Here is a 10,712-nt window from a genome sequence, read left to right as displayed (position 1 = left end):
CATCACCACCATCATCATCACCACCATCATCATCACCACCATCATCACCACCATCATCACCACCACCATCATCACCACCATCATCATCACCACCATCATCATCACCACCATCATCATCACCACCATCATCACCATCATCATCACCACCATCATCATCACCACCATCATCGCCATCATCACCATCATCACCACCATCATCACCACCATCACCATCATCACCACAAAGGAGGAAGAAGAGGATGAAGAAGAGGAAGAAGAGGAGGAAATAGAGGAAGAGGAGGGAGAGGAGGAAGAAGAAGAGGAAGGAGAGGAAGATGCAGAAGAGGAGGAAAAAGAGGAAGAAGAAAAGGAAGAGGAAGAAGAAGAGGTATTGGAGGAAAAGGAGGAAGAAGCTAGAAGAGGAAGAAGAAGAGGACGAGAAGCTAGGAAGAGGTGGAAAAGTATAGAAGAAGAGGAGGAAGAAGAGGAAGAAGAGGAGGAAAAGAGGGAAGGGGACAATAAGGAGGAAGAAGAGGAAGAAGGAAGAATAGGAAGACTAGGAAGAGTAGGAAGAAGAGGAAGAAAAGGAGGAAGAGGATGAAGAAGAGGAAGAGGAAGAAGAGGAGGAAATAGAGGAAGAGGTGGGAGAGGAGGAAGAAGAGAAAGAGGAAGAGGAGGAAGAAGAAGAGCAAAATCAAGAAAAAGGAAGAAGAAGATGAGAAGGAAGAAGAAAAGGAAGAGTGAGAGGAAGAATGAGGAAGAAGAGTAGGACGAGAAGCTAGGAAGAGGAGGAAAAGTAGGAAGCAGAGGAAGAGGAAAAGGAAAAAGAAGAAGAAGAGGAAGAGGAGGGAAAAGAGGGAAGAGGAAAGGAGAAAGAAGAGGAAGAGGAGGAAGAAGAGGAAAAGGAGGAAGAAGGAGGAAGGAAAGGAGGAAGAGGAGGAAGAAGAGTAAGACGAAGAATAGGATGAAATAGAGGAAGAGGAGGAGGAGGAAGAGCAGGAAGAGGAGGAAGATGAAGAAGAAGAGGAAGAAGGAAGGGAAGAGGAAGAAGGAAGAGGCAGAAGAAAGGAAGAGGAAGAAAAGAGGCGAGAAGCTAGCGAGAAAAGGAAAAGGAGGAAGAGGAGGAAGAAGAGGAAGAGGAAGAATAAAAGGAGAAAGAAGAGGAAGAGGAGGAAGAAGAAAAGGAGAAAGAAGAGGAGGAGGAAAAGAAGGAAGAAGAGGAAGAAGAAGAAGAAAAGAAGGAAGAATAGGAAGAGGAGGAAGAAGAAGAAAAGAAGGAAGAATAGGAGGAAGAGGGAGAAAAGGATTTTATTTCTTGAGAGTTTCTTTTCACTCATTATTCACTATTGCTTTACACCATTGATTAGGTTCCAGTACTTAGTGTTCACGAGCGTTATTGTTGTTCAGAAAAATCAATACGATGCTGGCTATACGAGGGCGAAAAATCTCAAGGGGTCGGAACGTATAGGGTTAAAGGGGGGACCAGCTGGCCCGCATCTACTGCAGACTGATCGGTCCCCCGACGAGACATCGGTCCCCCCTCCTTATTCTGTCATTTGCATGCCTGTTATTTTCCACTGTGTATAACGATTTTTTTTTACTCATATCTGAACACACTATCTGTAATATACAACAGGATATAACGGTATAGACTCAAAGAGCCCAGGGTCAACCTGGAACTGGGTTTCCAGAGCACCCAGTTTCCAGAGTCACCCAGTTCCAGGTTGACCCTGGGCTCTTTGAGTCTATACCGTTATATCCTTGTATATTACAGATAGTGTCAGAATCACCCTGCCTAGTCAAACTCTTTCGCCTCTGCCTGTCAACATCTACCTTTCCGTCTTGCTGGAAGTATGCCGTCATACAGCCTGTACCTAAGAAGGGTGACCGCTCCAATCCCTCAAACTACCGTCCTATTGCTTTACTTTCTTGTCTATCTAAAGCTTTTGAATCAATCCTTAACCGTAAGATTCAAAAGCACCTTTCCACTTCTGACCTTCTATCTGATCGCCAGTATGGGTTCCGCAAGGGTCGTTCTACTGGTGATCTCCTATCCTTCTTAACTGACTCTTGGTCATCCTCTCTTAGCCGTTTCGGTGAAACTTTTGCTATTGCGCTGGACATATCAAAAGCTTTTGATAGGGTCTGGCACAAATCTTTGCTTTCTAAACTACCCTCCTACGGTTTCTATCCTTCTCTCTGTACCTTTATCTCCAGTTTCCTTTCTGACCGTTCTATTTCTGCCGTGGTAGACGGTCACTGTTCTTTCCCTAAATCTATTAACAGTGGTGTCCCACAGTGTTCTGTCCTATCTCCCACTCTTTTTCTGTTGTTCATTGATGATCTTCTTTCCAAAACGAACTGTCCTATCCATTCCTACGCCGATGATTCCACTCTGCATTATTCAACTTCTTTTAATAGAAGACCCACCCTTCAGGAACTTAACGACTCAAGGCTGGAGGCTGCAGAACGCTTAGCCTCAGACCTAACTATTATTTCCGATTGGGGCAAGAAGAACCTGGCGGCGGATGCTCAAACGGTCGTATCTCAACATTTGGTCCTAAATCCGCCATTGTGGTTGCAAGTGCTGCCCCGTGCGATGTTCAAAAAACGTCCTAGACGCCATCTTGTGACGTCAGGTCGCCCCTCAGCCTGACTGCTCGGGAGCGGGGCTAGATCCAACCAGTTTCCGTCCTAGCCCGTCGCCATTAAAGGAGTGTTTCCGCCTCATCCACATCTCCACCTCTATACACAATATAAGGTACGTGTTTGCACTCCTACTTAGGTATAGCTTTACATTAAGGTGGCAAGAGTCACAGGAACGCCTTTTACGCATGATGTGTGGGTTAGTTGTGGAGATTTAAGTGTAGCCGATTTAGGCGGTGGCTTGGTTGGCATACATCAATATTTTTTAATCTCATGAAGCTCTTATAGCCTCCATACATGTGTACAGCCTTATTTCAACGTGGCAAGGTTCACAGGAACGTCTTTCACGCATGATGTGTGCATTAGTTGTGGAGATTTAGGTGTAGCCAATAAGGCTTTGGCTCGGGTGGCTTGGATTAATATTTCTTATCCCATGCACCTGTAATAGCCTCCATACATGTGTATAGCCTTATTTCAACGTGTCAGGGGTCACATAAAGGTCGCTCATGCATGGTTTGTGCATTAGTTGTGGAGATTTAGGTGTAGCCAATAAGGCTTTGGCTCAGGTGGCTTGGATTAGTATTTCTTATCCCATGAAGCTGTAATAGCCTCCATACATGTGTATAGCTTTATTTCAACGTGGCATGGGTCACATAAATGTCACTCATGCATGGTTTGTGCATTAGTTGTGGAGATTTAGGTGTAGCCAAGAAGGCTTTGGCTCGGGGAGCTGTACTCATATTTTTTAAACATGTTTCTTTCTTTATTATTATTGTTATTTGCTTTACGTCCTCAATTTATTTTTAGATAACAGCATCATAGATATTTCTTTTCCTTTTAAGGGCCATTTAACTAGCTTACCGTAACATTGATATTTCTTTACCTTTTAAGGGCCATTTAATTAGGTTACAATTATGTGTCTTAAATAATTACCGTATGTTCTAGTCCTGTCTAGTAATGTAGTTATTTCTGTGTTTCACAGATGGAGCTTGCGGCATACAGTTTCAATCGCAAACTGTGCAGGGAAAGGAGATATCGGGACCCACTCAACGCACTACATGTCAGTGATGAGCACCTGTTGCAGGTGTATAGATTTCCCCGTCAGGAAATCATCAGGCTCTGTGATGAGTTTCGCCCCCACCTGGAAAGGAGAACCAGGAGGGCACATGCACTCCCAACACACACCCAGGTTCTGGCTTCACTAAGGTTTTTTGCGAGTGGCAGCTTTCAAGGTGTTATTGGAAACGGTGTTGGAATGGACCAATCAAGGGCCATTGATAAAGTAACTCAGGTACTTTGTGAAAAGGCCAGTCATGAGATAAAGATGTCAACCACAGCAATAGATATTAATAGAATTTTTAAGATAGTTTTCATGCATTTCATAATGATAAATAATGCATTAATGAATTTTCAACTTCACAGGAGACACTGCGTATCCTCTGGAGCCATTCCTGATGACCCCAGTTGCACGGCCGACAACACCTGGGGAGGAGCGCTACAACAAGTCATCACAGGACAAGATGCGTTGTCGAACGGACCTTTGGGATCCTCAAGTCAAGGTGCAGGTGCCTACATAAGTCAGGAGGAAGTTTGCAGTATGACCCCAAGAAGACTATGAAGATTGCGACTTCTTGTATGCTCCTGCACAACTACTGAGTGGATCGCTGCAGAAGAAGTAACAGTTCAGCCTGTGAGAAACAACAGACTGATTCCTGGTCAAGTTGTCAGGCAGGAATTTATTAGAAACTTCTTTTCCTGAGTATAGGTATGCATATATGTAGACCTTGCAGTTAGTAATAGATTACTTTCAAATGTGAATGTGCATAAGAACAAAACAAGAAATCATAATGGCCACATGTTCGGCATTCTTGATCATAATTTATATGGCGATTATTATTAATATGTAATTAATATCAGCTTACACCTGCAGATTGCATATGGTGCACTGGTGGCCGAGTGGTCAGCGTGTGTATGTGGTGATCCAGAGGACTCGACTCCCACCGCAAGACGCTGAGAGTTTTCAACCATTGACAAGTGGCGGAGGGTTACCAACATGCTGCCCGGCAGATCTTCAGTCAACCCTAACTTCAGCGTCTTTTGATCAAGAGGGGCACCACCTCCACACCACTCATTCTTATCACCTAGTTTGATACCTTACTTGTCCATCTCACATGCCCCATGTATCTCAGCATTCTGCACTCTTGGCTCCATGTCATCCTCTCCAACTTGTTGGTTCGTATAGCATAACCGGCCTCACATACATAGAAGTGTTCAATATACCTAGGCTATAATATTATATTTAAGGACTCTTATACGAGGTATCGCCCCAGACAGAGGTGTCGAAGTAAGTCTGTCTGATGGTAGGCTGACTGCTGTCAGGACCCAAGCCAGCATGCCCTGGGGTTGTTTGCGGGAGGAGGAAAGAGGGAAAAGGACAAATGGTGTGTGTGTCATTATCAGGGGTAACCACGGTGGAGTGCAAACACTCAGTAGTTGTAGTCAAGGCTTAATTAAGTTGATGAGTGGTGTTAGACTGAATGAGCAGGTTTTTTACCACATGTTAGTGGGAACACTTGATAGGTTTTGTTTGTGTGTTGGTGCTACTTGTTTCTTGTGTTTACATGTTAGTTTATAATTAGACTGAGTTCTAAGTGTTATGAGCGACAATTTAGTCTTGTATGGCTGAATCCTGTCCCTTGACCCTTAATTCATCATCAGAATCTTTAAACAAATATATTTACCTTAAGTAATATTCTTAAAGTCACGCTGCCCATATTATTTGGCAGATGATAACCCTGTATGCGATAACGGTGCTTTATAAGACTTCGTAAATAAACTACTAATTTTACTCTCTGGTTTAAGTGATCAACAATTAATTCTACTTTGAGGTATAATTAACCAACATTATTAAGGAGTGCCCATGCCAGGCACGACATTAAGAATATTTTTCTGTTGACCAGCAGACTTACTATAGTCAAACCATTTAAAAATGTCTGTTGAGGCAGTGGCTTCTGCAGGTCCTTTCCTCCCTTCTGCTTTGCCACACAGTTCCAATTACCTATTTCCTCTGTTTCCCGTCCCCTCTTTCACAAACTGGGCACCTGTAATGTACCCCTACTTGATTTACATTTCTCAGCCCTGAGCATCTCTTTGTGGCACCACTTAACACTCCCTGTGCACAGGGCAGAGTTAGTAGCCATTTCTCTTCCACACCAACTACCTTCCTGTATATATGATTTCTCAGTAATTACTTATTTGTTGTGCTGTATTAGCTGTTACGTGCTACATCAAGCTGTAATATCTACCCAAGCTGCGGGTTAATCCAATAAAAAAAAAAAGTGAATGACTAAGTCATGTGTTATTATTCCCAAGCTCCATTGGCAATGGCGAGTACACATTATATAACTGAAGCATATTACACATTCATTGAACACAATTAAAACTAAATACCCTAATCAAATTAAATCTAACCTAACCTGATCTGACCTAATTGAACTAAATATAAGGTAACCTGGCCTTAATGCCTGCTCCCAAAATTAAATAAATGGAAATAAATATGATATCAATTTGCAAAATATACCTGAGGAACAAAAAGAGAAAGAATGACAAGAATTGAACTATGAAACAAGAATTGTTGGCTTCAAGATGACCTCAACTGACTAAGAATGACAATTAAAATCTACGCAATGTGACAGGTCAGAATTGAGTCTTGAAAATGATTTCTGATGATGAAGGATGACATGATCTACTGAATGACAACAATTGCCTGCTTTGAAAATTACCTCAGCTGAAATAATATTGCATGCATTTAACCTTTTTACATCCCTCTCTAACATCCTATTCCATTCGGTCACAACTGTTACCATAATCCCCTTTTCTCTCTTATATACATCACTCAAGTAGCAAGTGCTCAATCATATCGTCACCCCCCCTTTCACCCATACATGAATGTCACACCTTTCTTCCCCCCATCAGGCACCCGTGCTCACACCTGCCTCTTCCTTGTCCATCGCCCTTGCCAGGCCGGCCCCCAGGACTTGCCTCGCCTGAGCACTGTCAAACCTCTTCCTTAGCTCCCTCATCTCACTCCTCAATGCACGTATTATGCATTCCTGAGCCTCTAACTTCCTCTCGTACCCACACACATAGCATACGTTGTTCACCTCTAACCCACACCTCTTTGCCGCGCCTGACAACTGCCCCAGTTCTAAAATCTTGACCGTCGTTATTTCCTGCACGGCAACCTCCTCTCCGGCCAATACTCACTAGTCTTCCCCATCTTAGCTTGGCTGTACGGACTTGAGGAAATACTGACTCGCGGTAGTTTTCGTCTGGCGCCGTTTTTTTGCAATAACCTTCCTTGATCCTGATTGGCTGTCTTTTTTGTTTCACTGATTTCCATTGGTTGCATCCACTTCAGCTGGTGAGCTGCCCGCCCTCTACCGCCTCACTCGTGAACCATAGGGCTGACCCTTAGCACGCCGCGGCGACCGCGCTGTGCATCGCTGCGGAGGACGGTCCTAGCGCAGAGCAAACTTGCGACGCGACCCGTGACTTACAACCGTCTCCGGGGATAAGTTACCACCACCTTTGAGCATCCGGCGCCTGGTGTCCTTCAACGCCTCAAAAACACAGTTTCTCCACCTATCCACTCGACACAATCTTCCAAACAACTATCCCCTATTCTTTGACAACACCCAGCTTTCACCTTCTTCAACACTAAACATCCTCGGTCTATCCTTAACTCAAAATCTCAACTGGAAACTTCATATCTCATCTCTTACTAAATCAGCTTCCTCGAGGCTGGGCGTTCTGTACCGTCTCCGCCAGTTCTTCTCCCCTGCACAGTTGCTGTCCATATACAGGGGCCTTGTCCGCCCTCGTATGGAGTATGCATCTCATGTGTGGGGGGGCTCCACTCACACAGCTCTTCTGGACAGAGTGGAGGCTAAGGCTCTTCGTCTCATCAGCTCTCCTCCTCATACTGATAGTCTTCTACCTCTTAAATTCCGCCGCAATGTTGCCTCTCTTTCTATCTTCTATCGATATTTCCACGCTGACTGCTCTTCTGAACTTGCTAACTGCATGCCTACCCCCCTCCCGCGGCCCCGCTGCACTCGACTTTCTACTCATGCTCATCCCTATACTGTCCAAACCCCTTATGCAAGAGTTAACCAGCATCTTCACTCTTTCATCCCTCACGCTGGTAAACTCTGGAACAATCTTCCTTCATCTGTATTTCCTCCTGCCTACGACTTGAACTCTTTCAAGAGGAGGGTATCAGGACACCTCTCCTCCCGAAACTGACCTATCTTTCGGCCACCTCTTTGGATTCTTTTAGGAACAGCAGATAGCGGGCTTTTTTTTATTAATGTTTACTTTTTTTGTGCCCTTGAACTGTCACCATTGCTTTAAAAAAAAAAAAAAAAAATTGAGAAGAGTGCCCCGCGGCTCTATATAATGAGTTATCCGGGGATGTTAAGAACAGTGACAGTCTGGCAATCTTCAAGAAAGCACTGAAGACTTACTTATTCATTAAGTCCTACGACTTAACAAATATGAGGATTGAAGACAACTTTAGGTGCTAATATTACTGTTATAATGTTAGCGGCCCTGTGGAGCGCTGCTGCGGCGGCAGACCGGGGCCTGAAACCTCATCAACGGTATCAAACGTACAACTAAAGCCTTCAGTAAATTGGTTTCCCTTCTTTCTGTATCACTTGTTGGGGTTATTTCCTAGGCGAGACTGCTGCCACATTAATAATTATGGTCACCAATCCTTTAAAAAATACCTTTATATGCTCTAGATTAATATTATGAAGACTGTAACAACTCCCTTAGGTTAGTATGTTTTGGGAGGCGCCCACCAGGTTACGTTAGGATAGGCTTCCCAACCCCAAAATCCACATGATGAGGCGGGGACTCTAGGAAGCCAGCACTCTGCAGATGCGCAATCAACGTAATAAAATTCATAATATTAAAGATGAAGAGCTATAGTCCATGTAGTGATATTCTAAAAGCTTTACCCCTATATGATGAGCTAGTGCTGATTTAAATAGATAGAGACTGAAGGATGACCAGGGATTCTGGGAGGCTATTTTGTACTGGTGGACTCTAGTGGGTAGATCAGGAGTTAGAACAAATAGGTCTGAAGGAGCGATGCAGATTTATTACGAAAGATCTGCCAGTACTTGATTATGATTGATTGATTGATAGTTTATTGTTGCAGGTAAACAACAAGGGAGAAGGGAGGAACTCACTATGCTTCCATTCACTTTACTCTCTTATGCTTTCATTCACTTAAATTTAAGCACATGTAGATAAATTTTATTATCAGGGATACATACAACAAGCATATTTTTCCAAATATAATATAGATACATGCAAGGATATAATGTTTTTTTTTTATTCCTGGTGCTACTTATAATTACCCATGTATCCTTAGTTGTATAATCACACTCTGTACTGTCTGGGGGTTGGGACGGCATGCTCCTCCCTTTCATGGCATGGCTCAAACCGTTTCTGATCTTTTAGCAAGACAAAACACACACACACTCAGGAGGGCAGGACTGTCGGCCTTTCACTGCCGCAGGATCACATACACATATAGGAGGGCAAGATTGCTAGCCTTCTGCTCCTGCTGGGAAGATGAGGTCACAACTTCACGGCTTACATCCTGTACCTATTGTATACAGGTAAAATACCATACTAAAAAAAGGGTGCGGCTGCTGAGGTGAGGCAGGCGAGCTCGGGACTCGAGGGCACCGTTGCCAGATTATCGTACTCCAGAGCCGCGTAATTACCGGTTTCTGGCTATAACTGTTGCCAACAAGCACCAATAATTAACCATTTAAACGATATCCATATATGAAGGCAGTTATTTGGGTGATGAAAGCAGTTTAATTATTGGGTCGGAAATCGGCAAACATAAAAGGCTCAGTACGACAATCTGGCAATGTTGCTCGGGGGGACCGATTTTTCCAGTGTTTTGGAGTGGGCCGAGTAGCGCATATAAACACAGGTCGGCGCATGCGCAGTAGAGGGGGGAACAGGGGGGAACGTTCAGTCTGCCACAACGGCACTCCCTGATGTGTCTGCTGTCTGGGTCTATTGTTTTCCTTTTTCTTTCATTCTTTTTTCTCTTATTGTCCAAAACTTGTGTACTGTTGTTTTCGTTTGTTCGGTGTGTTCATTTTCAAATAAAATTTTTCCAATGGTGTCGATCGTCCTCTTCTTCCTCGTAGGGCTGTTGCAGCCTCGCGCACTATACATTCAAAAATAGAAAAACATTACATGTGATGTCAGTGGACTATGCTAAAGCATATGATTCAGTAAAAAGGGACAGCTTGATCAGCATATTAATGGACTACAAAATTCATCCCAACCTAATAGATGTAGTGACTGGAATATATACAGACGATACCACAGATATAGCAATAGGAGGAGATAAAGAAATCGAAATGATAGTGACCAGCGGCATCAGACAGGGCTGTACAGCTTCCACTACCTTATATAAATTATTGACATACGTAACAATAGACACACTGGAAAAAGAAGGAGGCTACCAAGACGAAAACTTTAAGTTAAGTGCTCTGTACTATGCAGACGATGGACTATTAATGGCAAGAACAGGTGAAGAAATGAGTAAAATGATAGATGTACTGGCTAACCTAAGCAATCACACAGGCCTCAGAATAAATAGAGATAAGAGTAGTATTATAATATTTAATAAAAAAGAGCAGCCTGAACAGATACGAGGTATCAAAGTTAGTAAAGACATTAAATATTTAGGAGTAACAGTGAGTAATAAGAAAAATTGCTTCAAAATTCAAAAAGAGCATTCTATACAAAAAGCTAAGAAACTTGCCAATCTAACATATCCAGTCACTGCACAGAGCTGTCACAAAATTCTTATCGGGAAAACTTACTGGAAGAGTATTGTCTTACCAACAATTTTACATGCATCTAGTATTTTAGCCTATACCAAAGATGAAATTCAAAAGTTACAGAGGATTGAAAATTCCGTGTATAGGGCAATCCTGGGAGCACCAAGCTATGCTCAAGTTCCAGCCTTGAGAGGAGAGATT

General features: G+C 43.2%; 1 long non-coding RNA gene across 1 annotated transcript; it reads left to right on the top strand.

Moving 5' to 3' along the window:
* Positions 1 to 3,634: 3,634 nt before the first annotated feature.
* Positions 3,635 to 4,717, top strand: LOC127007664 (uncharacterized). Its single transcript, XR_007760325.1, has 3 exons — positions 3,635 to 3,814; positions 4,048 to 4,390; positions 4,556 to 4,717. It is a non-coding gene; the product is annotated as an uncharacterized LOC127007664 (long non-coding RNA).
* The last annotated feature ends 5,995 nt before the right edge of the window (positions 4,718 to 10,712 follow it).

This window comes from Eriocheir sinensis, chromosome 4 (assembly GCF_024679095.1).
Source record: "Eriocheir sinensis breed Jianghai 21 chromosome 4, ASM2467909v1, whole genome shotgun sequence".
Classification (NCBI taxonomy): domain Eukaryota; kingdom Metazoa; phylum Arthropoda; class Malacostraca; order Decapoda; family Varunidae; genus Eriocheir; species Eriocheir sinensis.
The sequence above is the reverse complement of the archived record's forward strand: the minus strand, read 5'-3'. Positions and strand labels throughout refer to the sequence as shown.